The following is a 15,519-nucleotide window of genomic DNA, read 5'->3' as shown; positions in this document are numbered from 1 at the left end:
CATTCGACTTGAAAAAATATAAGACAGAGAAAATAGGCTAATCGGCGAGGTAAAAAAGCATCAAAGAAGTAACAAAAGGGAAAGAAGAATGGTATAGAAAATAAAATGCAAAAACTACTGTAATTTCACCGCAAAAAAAACAATCTATCCTCTTCAAGGAGGATACCATGGCTCGGATACCATGTTAGAAACAAAAGACTAAACTGAAAAAATGATGGTATATTATTGAGTTGTGTCTAAGTTGTCTATTCAACTTGTCTAGAATGATACAATATAAAGGGTATTTATATATGCTAAGAGAATCGTAATAATAAAAACGTAATATTCTATAATAAATATTCCGATATACTAATTGATCCTAATTATATTCTAACAGCTAACAAGACAAGAGGATGGATGCAGAAGACAGCGAGAGGGAGAGCACATTTTCTCTTGGGATCACATGTGTTGGTAAAACGTGTGCAGTTCTCGGCTGTGCTAACACAAACTTCTTTTGTCTTCCACTCATTATTTTGCTCTTATTGTATTTTATGAAGTATATAACTAAAGGCGTGTTTAACAAATGCGTTGGAGAGAATAAAAATATGTTTAAATTTTTTGAACCCTATTTGTTGGTATTTGGTAAATTATTTTTGCTCTAAACTTAAATGTAATTTTGCATCCTAAAAGAACGTTTACTTGAAGTAAGAAGTTGTAACTTCTGCTTTCTCTTAACATGCGTATTATTTTTAGTATTTTCTGTCATACTATAAGAATTTTCATATTTGTTTCAAGTCATTTCAAATATCTTTTTTTTATTGTTTCTAATATTTTTTTTATATTTTGATTTTTTATTAAATTTTTTTATTATAATTTTATTATAATATAAACTATTGATTTTATTAAAAAAAAGTAATTAAAAAATTGATCATACATAACAATGGAGTATAAATAATAAAATTTATGAATGATTCGCTACTACAAAAATAATAAAGTTACAAGACGGAAATAATGTAAGGGTAATTCTTGCGTAAATTTAGCCTTCTATAATAAGTAGTAGTGTGCATATTTATAGGTCAGCATTCAGCAACACATGAGAGTACTTCTTCATGAAAGCTTATTTGTTACTGTTCATGAAAGCTTGTTTGATATATTAATTAATGAATTAATAGCTTAGGAGTATAACGACACATATAAGTGAAACTCGTGGCAGCGAAGAGAGGTAGCTTAGTGTAGCCTGATAAAAAAGGGATAATAGTAAATAATATATAACACAATGAAATTAATTAAAAAAAAAATATTTTGTTTAGTTAGAATTCACGCATGCAGCTAGCAAGACCAGAAGATGGATGCAGAACACAGGAAGAGCACATTTTCTGCCATAATTACTTGAAATCACATGTGTTGGTGAAACGTGTGCACTTCTTCAACTGCGCTAACATAAACTTCTTTTCATTAATAGTTTAAGAGTAACAACACATATAAGTAAAACTTCGTGACAGCGAAGAGAGGTAGCTTAGTGTAGCTTCCATAAAAAGGGACCATAGAAAATAACATAGCACACAATGAAATTAATTAAAAATAACTCTATTTTGTTTGGTTAGAATTCACTCATGTAGCTAACAAAACAAGAGGATGGATGCAGAAGACAGGGAGAGGGAGAGCACATTTTCTGCCACGATTACTTGAGATCACATGTGTTGGTGAAACGTGTGTTAGGAAATTATTTTAATTTTCTAATTTGTTTGTAGGCAATACATATATTAATTATAATCACAAATTATGCTATTTCAAATTAAATGACTTATATAAAGGTAATCTCATTTATTGTTATAAATGCTAAATTGAATAAGTCATTATTACTTTTGATTTGGAATTAAATGTGAATAAGATGGTTCCTTAGATAATTATCTTTTGGATTTTAGATATATTATCTTTTGGACTTTAGATACTATTTTATTTGGGTTTTAGGGTTTAATGGGTGCCATGCTCAAATATAAATAGGTTTTCAGGGTTTTGGTCCCCAATATACCAAAGCCGCCTTTGTTACTCTTTCCCCATCAAAAGAGTTGCAATTCATCCGCCTAGGAATATAGAAGGCCTTGGTTGAGGAAGATCGAAAGAACCACAAGACTGAGTCTTTCCATCAATTTCTAATTTCTACGAGTAAAGGTACGCTTCCGCATTATGATATATTTTTGGTGATTCAATATGGATGATCTGGATTATTGAAATTAATTTATTCCAACAAATAGTATCAGAGCCATCCATAATTTAATCATCGAAAATATTTTATTTTTATTTTGGATCAGTATATGCGTATGTATGCATCGTCTATGTTCATGGTTACTGTACAACAGAATTATAAATCATGTCTTCTGTAATTCTTTATTACTGTCACACACATAATACATTTAATTTTAATATATATGTTTTGTGTGTGCGTCGTATGTAATTGTTTCTGTTGCACAAACGCACAGGTCAATATTCTTTTGTGCTAATGCCGTAATTGCAATTTTATATATATATATATATATATATATATATATATATATATATATATATATATATATATATATTATCATTATTTGGTTTTATATTAAGGTATATATATACACTTTATATGAGACTGATTTGGCATTTAGCTTACATAATAAACAAATGTTTTATTCTAAAGCATTAATAGAACATTATTAAATTATAATTTTCTCATATTTAATTATATGTACCATTAATTTGGTATAAAATTGATTAATTATCTTTTCAAGATATAAGGATTAATATGTATATGTCATTTATGTAAATATTAATTGATCCAAAAGGAGATTTATATTCGGCCAAGTTATGTGTACATATCAATAAAAAAAATTAATTGTTACATAAAAAAATAGTAACAATTTGGATTATTATACCCATCTATTTTATAAAGATTTAGTTTTGGAATAAATTCATTGAACATTATGCTGCCAAAGTAGTCTCTTTTGTGAAAATTGATTTATTTAAAACATTAGGAATATGGTGTTATGTAATTCATGCGAATATTGGTCGGCCCAAAGGAAGGTCTATATTTGGCCGAATTATATACACATATTAATAGTAAATACATGTTTGGGTAACAAATTAAGAATAAAGTAATGCTTATTATTTATGTGGACAATAATCGGCCCAAAGGAAGTTTATTGTTTGGCCAAATAATAAGCATTAAATACTTTTGTTTATTTTCTATTAATTATGCAGTCAACAATCGGCCCAAAGGAAGGTTATTGTTTGGCCAATTAATAGAAAATATATGCGGTAATAAATAGGTTGCGAAGTTTAAGTCTCCATGTGCGTATTAAGTCAGTCCAAAGAAAGGCTTCATGTGTGACAAGAATTTTGACAATATTTGATTACTGCAATGAGAGTATCACTTACAGTTAATTTTTCTATCCAAAGATTAAAAATTAATATTATTCTAGATATCTCAATATGAATTTTTTTCCCATTATTTAACTAATATTTATTGTATGTTTATTTGTTCTAATCCAGAAACTATGGCTTTAGCTACCAATGTTTCTGCACAAATTAGTAGTATTCCTATGCTGAATGGTTTAAACTTTAAAGTTTGAAAGGATACCGTGGAGATTGTCCTCGATTGTATGGATTTAGACATAGCTCTTCGAGAGGAGAAACCCACTTCCACTCTGGAAAACCTCAATGAGGTTAAAATAGAGAAGTGGGAGAGATCCAATCGAATGAGCATTATGATCATGAAACGCTCAATTCCTGAGGCGTTTCGAGGCTCAATTACTGAGGATAAAGATGCCAAATAGTTCCTAAAGGATGTTGAAAAATTCTTTACTAAGAATGAAAAGGCGGAGACAAGTAGTCTTTTGAGCAAACTTGTCTCCATGAGGTATAAAGGTAAAGGGAACATAAGAGAGTACATTATAGAAATGTCTCATCTTGCTTCAAAATTGAAAGCAATAAAGTTATAGTTATCTAAAGATTTAATTGTACATTTCATTTTGATTTCCTTTCCTGCACACTTTGGGCAATTCAAAGTGAGTTATAACACTCTGAAGGACACTTGATCCTTAAATGAGCTTATATCTCACTGTGTGCAAGAAGAAGATAGGCTACAGCAAGATAAGATTGAAAGTGCTCACATGGCTTCATCTTCTTAGTATAAAAGAAAGCGTGATACTACTGCGGATGTGCCTTCTCAGCAGAAAAAGGCTAAGAAACAGGATTAATTTTCAACTTGTTTCTTCTGTAAGAAGGTGGGATACATGAAGAAGGATTGTATCAAATATGCCACCTGGCGTGTAAATAAGGGTATAATTCTTACTTTTGTTTGTTCTGAGAATAGTTTAAGTTATGCACCTGTTGATACTTGGTGGGTAGATTCTGCTGCTACTACTCATGTAAGTGTTACTATGCAGGGTTGCCTGTGGAGCCGACCACCAAGTGATGCTGAAAGATACATTTGTGTGGCAGATAGCAATATAGTTGTAGTCGAAGCTATAGGAACCTTTAGATTATGTTCCACGAGTGGATTTTACTTGGATTTATTAGAGACATTTTATGTACCGTCATTTAGACGGAATTTGGTTTATGTTTCTCGTTTGGATAAATCAGGTTATTTTTGTTCGTTCGGAGACAATAAAGTCAGTCTCTTCTATAATTCAAATAATATTTGCTCTGGTCATTTGGTAGATAATCTATATAGGCTTGACTTAAATTCCTATAATAATGAAATACTGCAAACGGGTACAAAACGAAAACTAAATGAGAATTCAGCATCACTATGTCACAAATGCCTAGGTCACATCTCTAAACAGAGATTTCAGAGGCTCGTATCGGATGAAATTCTTGGACCCCTAAATTTGGCAAACTTTGAAGTCTGCATTGAGTGCATAAAGGGGAAAGGACAAACGAAAGGAAATTAGGTGCCAAGAGAGCTAAAGACGTCTTAGAACTGATACATACCGATATATGTGGCCCATTTCCTACTGTCTCTTGGAATGGACAACGGTACTTTATTACATTCATAGATGATTACTCTCGTTACGTGTATCTATATTTAATTCATGAAAAGTCCCAAGCCTTGGATATTTTCAAGTGTTTCAAAGCTGAAGTTGAACTTCAACTTGGAAAGAAAATTAAAGCTGTCAAATCTTATCGTGGTGGTGAATACTACGGAAGATATGATGGTTCAGGTGAGCAACGTTCTGGGCCTTTTTCTCTTTTCCTAGAGAAGTGTGGTATTGTTCCGTAATACACCATGCCAGGCAAACCTAGCATGAATGGTGTTGCAGAGTGAAGGAACCGAACTCTTAAAGACATGGTGAGAAGTATGATTAGTCATTCTTCCTTGCCTGAATCACTCTGGGGAGAAGGCTTAACGACCGCAGTGTACATCCTTAATAGGGTGCCAAGCAAAACAGTTAACAAAACCCCATATGAAATTTGGACTGGGAAAGGCCCAGTATAAAGTATTTGCATATTTGGAGATGTCCAGCTGAGGCGCGACCTTATAGGCCGCATGAATAAAAATTGGACTCAAGGACGATTAGTTGCTACTTTGTTGGTTATGCTGAGCGTTCATGGGGGTACAAGTTTTACAATCCTACATCAAGGTCTATTTTTGAAACGGGAAATGCAAGATTTCTTGAGGATGTTGAGTTTGAGGGGAAGGAAATATTAGGAATGTTGCTTTTGATGAGGATTCTGTAACTGATAATAATAATAAGGTCTTTGTACCTATTATTGTTCAAGATACAGTTATAGTACAAGAGCACAATAAGAATCCTATTATAGATCCAGTTACAGTACAAGAGAACAATGAGAATATTGTTGTTGCTTAAGATACTGCTACAGCACAGGAAAATAATGAGAATCCTCCTCAACCTCAATCTATACAGCAAGCTCAATAACTCAAGAAGTACCATTATACCGCAAGTTCAGTGGGAGTAAATACTTTCTTTGGTCTTATATGTTGATGACATTCTACTTGCCAGTAGCGATATAGGCTTGTTGCATGAAACTAAGAAATTTCTATCGAACAAATTCGAAATAAAAGATCTTGGTGATGCATCTTTTGTATTAGGAATCGAGATACTAAGAGATCGCTCTCAAGGTATTCTTGGATTATCACAAAAGAACTATATCGACAAGATTTTAAGTAGATATGGCATGGAAGTTGTAGACCAATGGACACACCCGTAGCTAAAAGAGACAAGTTCAGTCTCAAAACAATGCCCTAAAAATGATCTTGAGAGGACAGCAATGCATGATAAACCTTATGCATCAACACTAGGGAGCTTAATGTATACTCAAGTCTATATACGTCCCGATATATCATTTATAGTGGGAGTGTTGGATAAATACTTGAGCAATCCAGGCATGAATCATTGGATAGCTGTTTAACGCGTAACGTGTTATTTAAAGAGAACAAAGGATTACATGCTTACTTATCGGAGATAAGAAAATTTGGAGATCATTAGGTACTCTGATTTCGATTTCATGGCATATGGTTGCGAAACTCTGTCACTGAGTTTCATATAGTAGATGACATTGAAAGGCCGTTAAAGATATTCTGTGACAATAAGTCAGCAGTATTATACTCCAACAATAATAAGAGCTTGACAAAATCAAAGCATATAGACATCAAGTTCTTAGTTGTCAATGAGAAAATTCAAGAAAAACAGATTTCCATAGAACATATAGGAACAGAGTATATGCTAGCAGACCTATTAACCAAGGGATTGATCCCTAAAGTCTTTCATGAGCACACTGCTCGGATGAGTGTCAATATTTGTGATGTCTTGGTTTAGTGGGAATTTATGCTATATGTCCTATGACAGATATTGAGTTATTTTTCTGCAGAATTAAGTTGATGGTTTATTTCATATTTTGTGAAATGTTCATTTTGCAGAACTTGTTTTGCGTTTGATCTCAATAAAGTTTTAAAGTTTGACCAGTTGGAAATAGACATGCATGAAATCACTTGGCATATAATTTCCATATTGCTCATCCAAATTTGATCTATGTCGTTAAGTATATTAGAATGGTGATTGCCGTGGTTTAGTCACGACATTAATGTGATAAAAGCTGCGGTAGTTCCATATCTAATGTATGAGACGGACCAGATTGTTAAAGTAATGAGAGAAATAGCATTCAGATTCGCGCATAAAGTTTATAAGATGTGATTATGTCAAGAAAGAATATATGTATAGCCCAAGTGGGAGATTGTTAGGAAATTATTTTAATTTCCTAATTTGTTTGTGGGAAATATATATATTAATTATAATCACAAATTATGCTATTTCAAATTAAATGACTTATATAAAGGTGATCTCATTTATTGTTATAAATGCTAAATTGAATAAGTCATTATTACTTTTGATTTGGAATTAAATGAGAATAAAATCGGATATTATCTTTTGTTCCTTAGATAATTATATTTTAGATTTTAGATATATTATCTTTTGGACTTTAGATACTATTTTATTTGGGTTTTAGGGTTTAATGGGTGTCATGATCAAATATAAATAAGCCTTCAGTGTTTCGGTCCCCAATATACCAAAGCCACCTTTGTTACTCTTTCCCCATCAAAAGAGTTGTAATTCAGCCACCTAGGAATACAGAAGGCTTTGATTAAGGAAGATCGAAAGAACCACAAGACTGAGTCTTTCCATCAATTTCTAATTTCTACGAGTAAAGGTACGCTTCCGCATTATGATATATTTTTGGTGATTCAATATGGATGATCTGGGTTATTGAAATTAATTTATTCCAACAACGTGTCCACTTCTCTACTGTGCTAACACAAATTTCTTTTCGTTAACACTGAATACGTGTCTTCCACTCATTATTTTGCTCTTATTGTATTTTATGAAGTATATAACTAAAGGTGTGTTTGACAAATGCATTGGAGAGGATAAAAATATGTTTAAATTTTTTTAACCCTATTTGTTGGTATTTGGTAAATTATTTTTGCTCTAAATGCAATTGTAATTTTGCATCCTAAAAGCACGTTTACTTGAAGTAAAAAATTGTAATTTCTGCTTTCTCTTAACATGCGTATTATTTTTAGTACTTTCTTTTATATTATAAGAATTTTCATATTTGTTTCAAGTCATTTCAAATATCTTATTTTCTATTATTTTTAATATTTTTTTTGTGTTTTGATTTTTTATTAATTTTTTTATTATAATTTTATTATAATATGAATTATTGATTTTATTAAAAAAGACAAAGTATATAAAAAATTGATCATACATAACAATAGAGTATAAATAACAAAATTTATGAATGATTCGCGACTACAAAAATAATAAAGTTACAAGAGGAAAATAATGTAAGGGTAATTCTTGCGTATATTAGGTCTTCTATAATAAGTAGTAGTGTGCGTATTCATAGGTCAGCATTCGGCAACACATGAGAGTACTTCTTCATGAAAGCTTGTTTGTTACTCTTTATGAAAGCTTGTTTGATATATTAATTAATGAATTAATAGCTTAGGAGTATAACAACACATATGAGTGAAACTTCGTGGCAGCGAAGAGAGGTAGCTTAGTGTAGCCCCATAGAAAGGGATGATAGTAAATAATATAGAATATAATAAAATTAATTAAAAATAATTTTATTTTGTTTGGTTAGAATTCACACATGCAGCTAGCAAGACCAGAAGATGGATGCCGAAGACAGGAAGAGCACATTTTCCGCCATAATTACTTGAGATCACATGGTGAAACGTGTGCACTTCTTCAGCTGTGCTAACACAAACTTCTTTTCATTAATAGCTTAAGAGTATAACAACACATATAAATAAAACTTCGTGGCAGCAAAGAGAGGTAGCTTAGTGTAGCCTCCATAAAAAGGGACCATAGTAAACAACATAGCACACAACGAAATTAATTAAAAATAACTCTATTTTGTTTGGTTAGAATTCATGCATGTAGCTAACAAGTCAAGAGGATAGATGCATAAGACAGGGAGAGAGAACATATTTTCTGCCACGATTACTTGGGATCACATGTGTTGATGAAACGTGTGCACTTCTCAGCTGTGATAACACAAACTTCTTTTTGTTAACAGTGAATACGTGTCTTCCACTCATTATTTTGCTCTTATTGTATTTTATGAAGTATATAAAGGTGTGTTTCACAAATACGTTAGAGATGATAAAAATATGTTTAAATTTTTTGAACCCTATTTGTTGGTATTTGGTGAATTATTTTTGCTCTAAACGCAATTGTAATTTTGCATCCTAAAAGCACGTTTACTTGAAATAAGCTTTCTCTTAACTATTATTTTTAGTACTTTCTTTCGTATTATAAGAATTTTCATATTTGTTTCAAGTCATTTCAAATATTTTTTTTATTATTTTTAATATTTTTTTCATATTTTGATTTTTTATTAAATTTTTTATTATAATTTTATTATAATATAAATTATTGGTTTTATTAAAAAAGACAAAGTAAATAAAAAATTGATCATACATAACAATAGAGTATAAATAATAAAATTTTTGAATGATTCGCTACTACAAAAATAATAGAGTTATAAGAGAGAAATAATGTAAGGGTAATTCTTGCATAAATTAGGCCTTTTATAATAGGTAGTAGTGTGTATTCATAGGTCAGCATTCGGCAACACATGAGAGTACTTCTTCATGAAAGCTTATTTGTTATTCTTCATTAAAGCTTGTTTGTTATATTAATTAATGAATTAATAGCTTAGGAGTATAACAACACATATGAGTGAAACTTCGTGGCAGGGAAGAGAGGTAGCTTAGTGTAGCCCCATAGAAAGGGATGATAGTAAATAATATATAATACAATGAAATTAATTAAAACTAATTTTATTTTGTTTAGTTAGAATTTACACATGCAGCTAGTAAGACAAGAGGATGGATGCAGAAGACAGGGAGAGAGGGAAAGCACATTTTCTGCCGCGATTTCTTGGGATCACATGTGTTAGTGAAACTTGTGCACTTCTTAGCTGTGCTAACACAAACTTCTTTTCATTAATAGTGAATACGCATCTTCCACTCATTATTGCTCTTATTATATTTTATAGAATATACAATTAAAGGTGTGTTTGGCAAACGTGTTGGAGAAGATAAAAATACGTTTATGAGGATAAAAAAGTATGTTTAAGTTCTTTAAACACTATTTTTTTGGTATTTTGTAATTTTTTTTGCTCTAAACGCAAATGTGATTTTACATCCTAAAAGAACATTCACTTGAAGTAAGAAGTTGTAACTTCTGTGTTCTCTTAACATGCATACAATTTTTAGTTTTCTTTAAATTTTCAGATTTGTTTTAAGTCATTTCAAATATTTTAATTTTTTTATCATTTTTAATACTTTCTTTCATATTTAGATTTTTTTATTAAATTTTTTATTGTAATTTTGTTATAATATGAATTATTGATCTTATTAGAGAGGACAAAGTAAATAAAAAATTGATCATACATAACAATAGAGTAAAAGTAATAAAATTTTACTATCCAAAATAATATTAAATAAAAGAATAGTGAGAGTACTAAAAAATGATAGAATATTTTTTTGTTTGACATTGTAAAATTTATTATTTTAAAATTTATTATTCTAACTTCAAGAAGAGATTTTTAAAACTCAAACTAAAGCGTTCATGATGTGTAATTGACGGCAGGATAACATTGAATCACTTTTACAAACGTTAGGGATAGAAATAGGATGATTTAAACGTTAGGGACACAAATAGGATTTACCCCAAACGTTTGGGACAAAAATGATACTTTACTCTTTTTTATAATATGTGTTATTATTCCTATTAAAAATGATAAATTAAATAAAAAATTAACCATAAATAATAATAAAAGTATAATTAGTAAAAAGTTAGAATCCAAAACAATAATAGAAACAAGATTATTAAGAGTATTTAAAAAGAGTAGTAAAATATATTATTTTATATGTTATTTTTAATTTAATAAATAAATATTAATTTTTATTATAAAAAGAATACTTAAAAAATTATTAATTTTTTTATGTTATTTTTAATTTAATAAATAAATATTAATTTTTATTATAATAGAAAAAAATTATAACATATTAAAATAGAGTACTATCAAAAATACTATATAAAAAATATACTAAAAGAAGTATAAAAAAGATTAAATATACTTAAAAAAATAACATTATAATTTAATATTATGTTTTTTTAGTAATTAATTAATTATTTCTAAAAGTGATTTTAACTAATATTATCCAAATAATATTCATTTTATCAAAATCAATTTTTGTATAAAATTATCAAACATAAATTATGTTGGTACAAACCACTTCTACCCAAAATTAATTCTACAAAATCACTTTTATTCAAACTCTAGTTTAACAAACGGTAATCCAAACACACACTAAAATGATACTCAAAAATTTCTAGTGGCGACAAAAATAATTTTAAAAGACGCGAAAGACAAAAAAACCTCTTAAAGAATTTTAAAATTTGACAAAAATATCCAAATTTAAAATCGTAACGTCAGAACGGAAAATGTTATCTGACACATTGAAAAAAATACGTATTTTTATAAGTAGTGATTGATTTATGGTTGATTTTTTTATATAAGATAGCACTGATAAATAATCATGATATATAGATCCAAAAAATAGAATGAGCTCATATTTATATTTATTATCAAATTTTAATATAATCAAATTATATTTACATTTATATCATATACTGTACCCTTGAAATCTCGGACGAGACTGAGTCATACCTCGGCGTAACGGCTCCATCCCAACAGTTCACTCACCAAAATCTCGGAACTAGTTCACTCGCCAAAATCTCGGAACCGGTTCACTTGCCAAAATCTCGAAAGAAACCGACCATTAAGCTACAAACCAAGTTATGTAACGGGTGGAGGCACCAATGGAAACACACAAGACAAAAATACTTCGCCCCCAAAACAACATACTTCAAAGCTATATCCCCAATCGTATACACTATTTATTTTATTCCCTTACGGACTTGGGTGTCGGAGTCCCTTTTGCAGGTACCACGCTTGGGTCTCAATTCACAAGGATATCATCAACTCAGCAAAAGCTACTAGGCATAGCGAGGTTGACAGAGAGCCGACGTAAAGATCAGACAGAGTATCCTTGCAAGAATATTTGGCGACCACCGTGGGGCCAGAAATTAACTTCACCCCACCCCGAAATTATAATTTTTATAACTCAAATTTGCTTTATACCTCTTTTTCTTTGCAGAAAAGGGAACATGACTGATTACTCAGAGACCCAGCAACCCCATCAAACTAACGCCGATCTCCTTACTGCCAATGCCGCTCTCCAAGTGAAAAACCAGCGGATGGCTGAATTATTAGTAGCAATGCAAAATAACGGAGATCGGAAGGTCGATAGCAAGAAGACAAACGCTGATCAACATGAAGAACATCAGTCAGAATCCAACGCAAAGATAGGGGAGACACCCCCAAAAACCGAAAGACGGCGAACCAACCCATTTTCTGAGGAGATAATGAATTTCAAAATGCCCAAGAACTTTACGCTCCCAATGACCCTAACGCCATATAAGGGGATCGGGGATCCTAAAGTTCATGTCACGAAATTTGAGTCTATGATGTTCCTCAATAGTGACTCCGATCCCATTTTATGTCGATCTTTTCCTACATTTTTAGATGGAGCTGCCTTACTATGGTTTTCTAATTTGCCTGCAGGGTCCATAACCAGCTTTGACGAGTTCGCCAAGATGTTCATCAGCCATTTTGCAGCATCTAAAATATATGTGAGAGATTCAGATTATCTCAGCACGATCAAACAAGGGCAGCACGAAAATCTGAAGGATTACATGACGCGTTTCACAATGGTGGCCATGGAAATCCCCGACCTTAACCCAGAAGTCCAGCTGCACGCCATAAAAAGTGGCCTTCGTCCTGGGAAATTCCAGGAAGCTATAGTTGTGGCAAAACCGAAGACATTGGAGGAGTTCCGAGACAAAGCCACCGGACAAATTGAAATAGAGGAATTGCGTGAGACATGAAGAAACGAACGACCATCATCATGGAAGGAAGACGATAGACCAAACAGGTCAAATAACAGAGATTCCAAAAAACCTTTTAAAGTAACTCCAAAATTTGATTCATATACCAGGTTTAATACCAGGAGAGAGGACATCATCAAGGAAATACTGCACAACAGACTTATAAAGCCACCAGTAAAGGCAGAAACATACCAAGACAAAAAATACGTAGACAAAAGCAAACATTGCGCATTCTACCAAAAGTTCGGCCACACCACTGATGAATGTGTAGTAGCAAAAGACCTACTGGAGATATTGGCCAGACAGGGATTATTGGACAAATATATCAGTTCCAGAAGTAGGAAGGAGGCAACCAAGGACATCGACAAGCCGAGATATGACTCGGATCACAAAGAAAAAGGAACATGGCGTGGCCCAATCGAAACCCCTACCTCCAAAGGAGTCATAAATTACATATCAGGCGGCTTCGCAGGAGAAGGACTCATCAACACAGCCAGGAAAAGATTCTACCGGACTATGATGACAATGAAAGGGTTGCACCAAAGCCCAACAGTTCCGACCTTAGCAGCCAACATCAGTTTCAATACTGACGATTTCAAATCGCAGACACCAAACTTGGACGATCCAGTAGTAATCTCGGTGCAAATGGGAGAGCTGACCGTAAAGAAAGTTCTGCTCGATCTGGGAAGCAGTGCCGATGTCCTATTCTATTCCACATTCAAAAAGATGCAGCTAAGCGACAAGGCATTACAACCATCAGGAGGAGAATTAGCAGGGTTCTCAGGAGAAAGAGTCCATATATTAGGTTATGTATGGTTGAGGACAACACTGGGAGAATTCCCAAATTCCAAAACATTAGACATCCAGTTCTTGGTAGTCGATTGTGTTAGTCCTTACAATATCATCTTAGGACGCCCCTCCCTTAACTCCTTTGGAGCTATTGTTTCTACCATTCATCTATGTGTCAAGTTTCCTTTGCAGGATAATACAATAGTGACAGTTCACACTGAGCATAAGGAAGCTAGACAATACTACAACGCAAGTCTGAAGAAAATCACAAAGGAGGCCATTCCGAGAATCCATTCAGTATACAACTCGGAAAGCATCCCCACCCTGGCCGAAATGGACCCCAGGGACAACAACAGTCGCCCCTCCCCAACGAACGACTTAGAAAAGGTACAATTAGATAAAACAAATCACTATACTAACATCGGTTCGGATTTCTCCGCAGGAACAAAACAGAACTTGGAAGGCATATTAAAGGCCAACGCCGACCTGTTCGCCTGGACCCCTGCTGACATGCCAGGGATCGACCCAAATTTCATATGCCACAAACTAGCAGTTAACTTCAATGCCCGACCTATAAGACAAAAGAAGCGTAACCTGGGCAATGAAAGAAGAAATGCAGTAGCAATAGAAACACAGAAACTACTAGATACAGGTTTCATCTGAGAAATTTGTTTCTCCTCATGGATAGCAAACGTGGTTATGGTCAGGAAAAGCTCAGGAAAATGGCAGATGTGTGTAGATTTCACAGATCTAAACACCGAAGGACTCGTACCCGCTGTCTAACATTAACAGACTCATAGACGACATCTCAGGTTACCAAGTGCTAAGCTTCATGGACGCCTACTCTGGATACAACCAGATACAAATGCACCCAGATGACGAGGATAAGACGGCATTTGTAACTGACCAAGGTAACTTTTGTTATAAAGTGATGCCTTTCGGACTAAAAAATGCAGGGGCCACTTATCAAAGACTAATGGACAAAATATTTAAAAATCAAATCGGACGGAATATCAAAATATACGTCGATGTTATGGTCGTCAAGTCTAGCTTAGAAAAACAACATGAAGCCAACCTTCAGGAGGTTTTCCAACAACTCCGAGCATACAATATGAGACTAAACCCGGAAAAGTACGCATTTGGCGTACAAAAGGGCAAATTCCTCGGATTCTTGTTAACAAACCGAGGTATAGAAGCCAATCCTGACAAGTGTCAGGCAATCCTAAACATGCAATCACCAAAGATGATCAAAGACGTATAGCGACTCACATGTTGCCTAGCAGCCCTATCCAGATTCTTACCAGCCGCAGGAACAAAATCCTATCATTTCTTCAAGACCATGAAGAAGTCGGATAAATTCATTTGGACGGAAGAATGCGAAAAATCATTTTCCGAATTCTAGCATATCTTGAGATCACCACCTATACTCAAGAAACCGGAGCAAGGTAAACCACTCTTTCTATTTCTTTCAATTTCCACTAACACTATTAGCTCTGTACTCGTAACAGAAACAGAAAAGGAGAAACACCTGGTGTATTTCGTAAGCAAAGTCTTACAGAACGCCGAGACAAGGTACCCAATGATAGAAAAGCTGGCATTCGGTCTAGTAATCACTGCTCGGGGCCTGGGGCATTATTTTCAAACACACCCAATTATAGTTCGGACAAGCCATCCTCTACGACAAATACTATCAAAACCAGACTTAGCAGGGCGAATGACAAAA

The sequence above is a fragment of the Arachis ipaensis genome, chromosome B1 (assembly GCF_059453495.1).
Source record: "Arachis ipaensis isolate K30076 ecotype BB chromosome B1, ASM5945349v1, whole genome shotgun sequence".
NCBI classification, from domain to species: domain Eukaryota; kingdom Viridiplantae; phylum Streptophyta; class Magnoliopsida; order Fabales; family Fabaceae; genus Arachis; species Arachis ipaensis.
Note: the sequence above shows the minus strand (reverse complement) of the source record.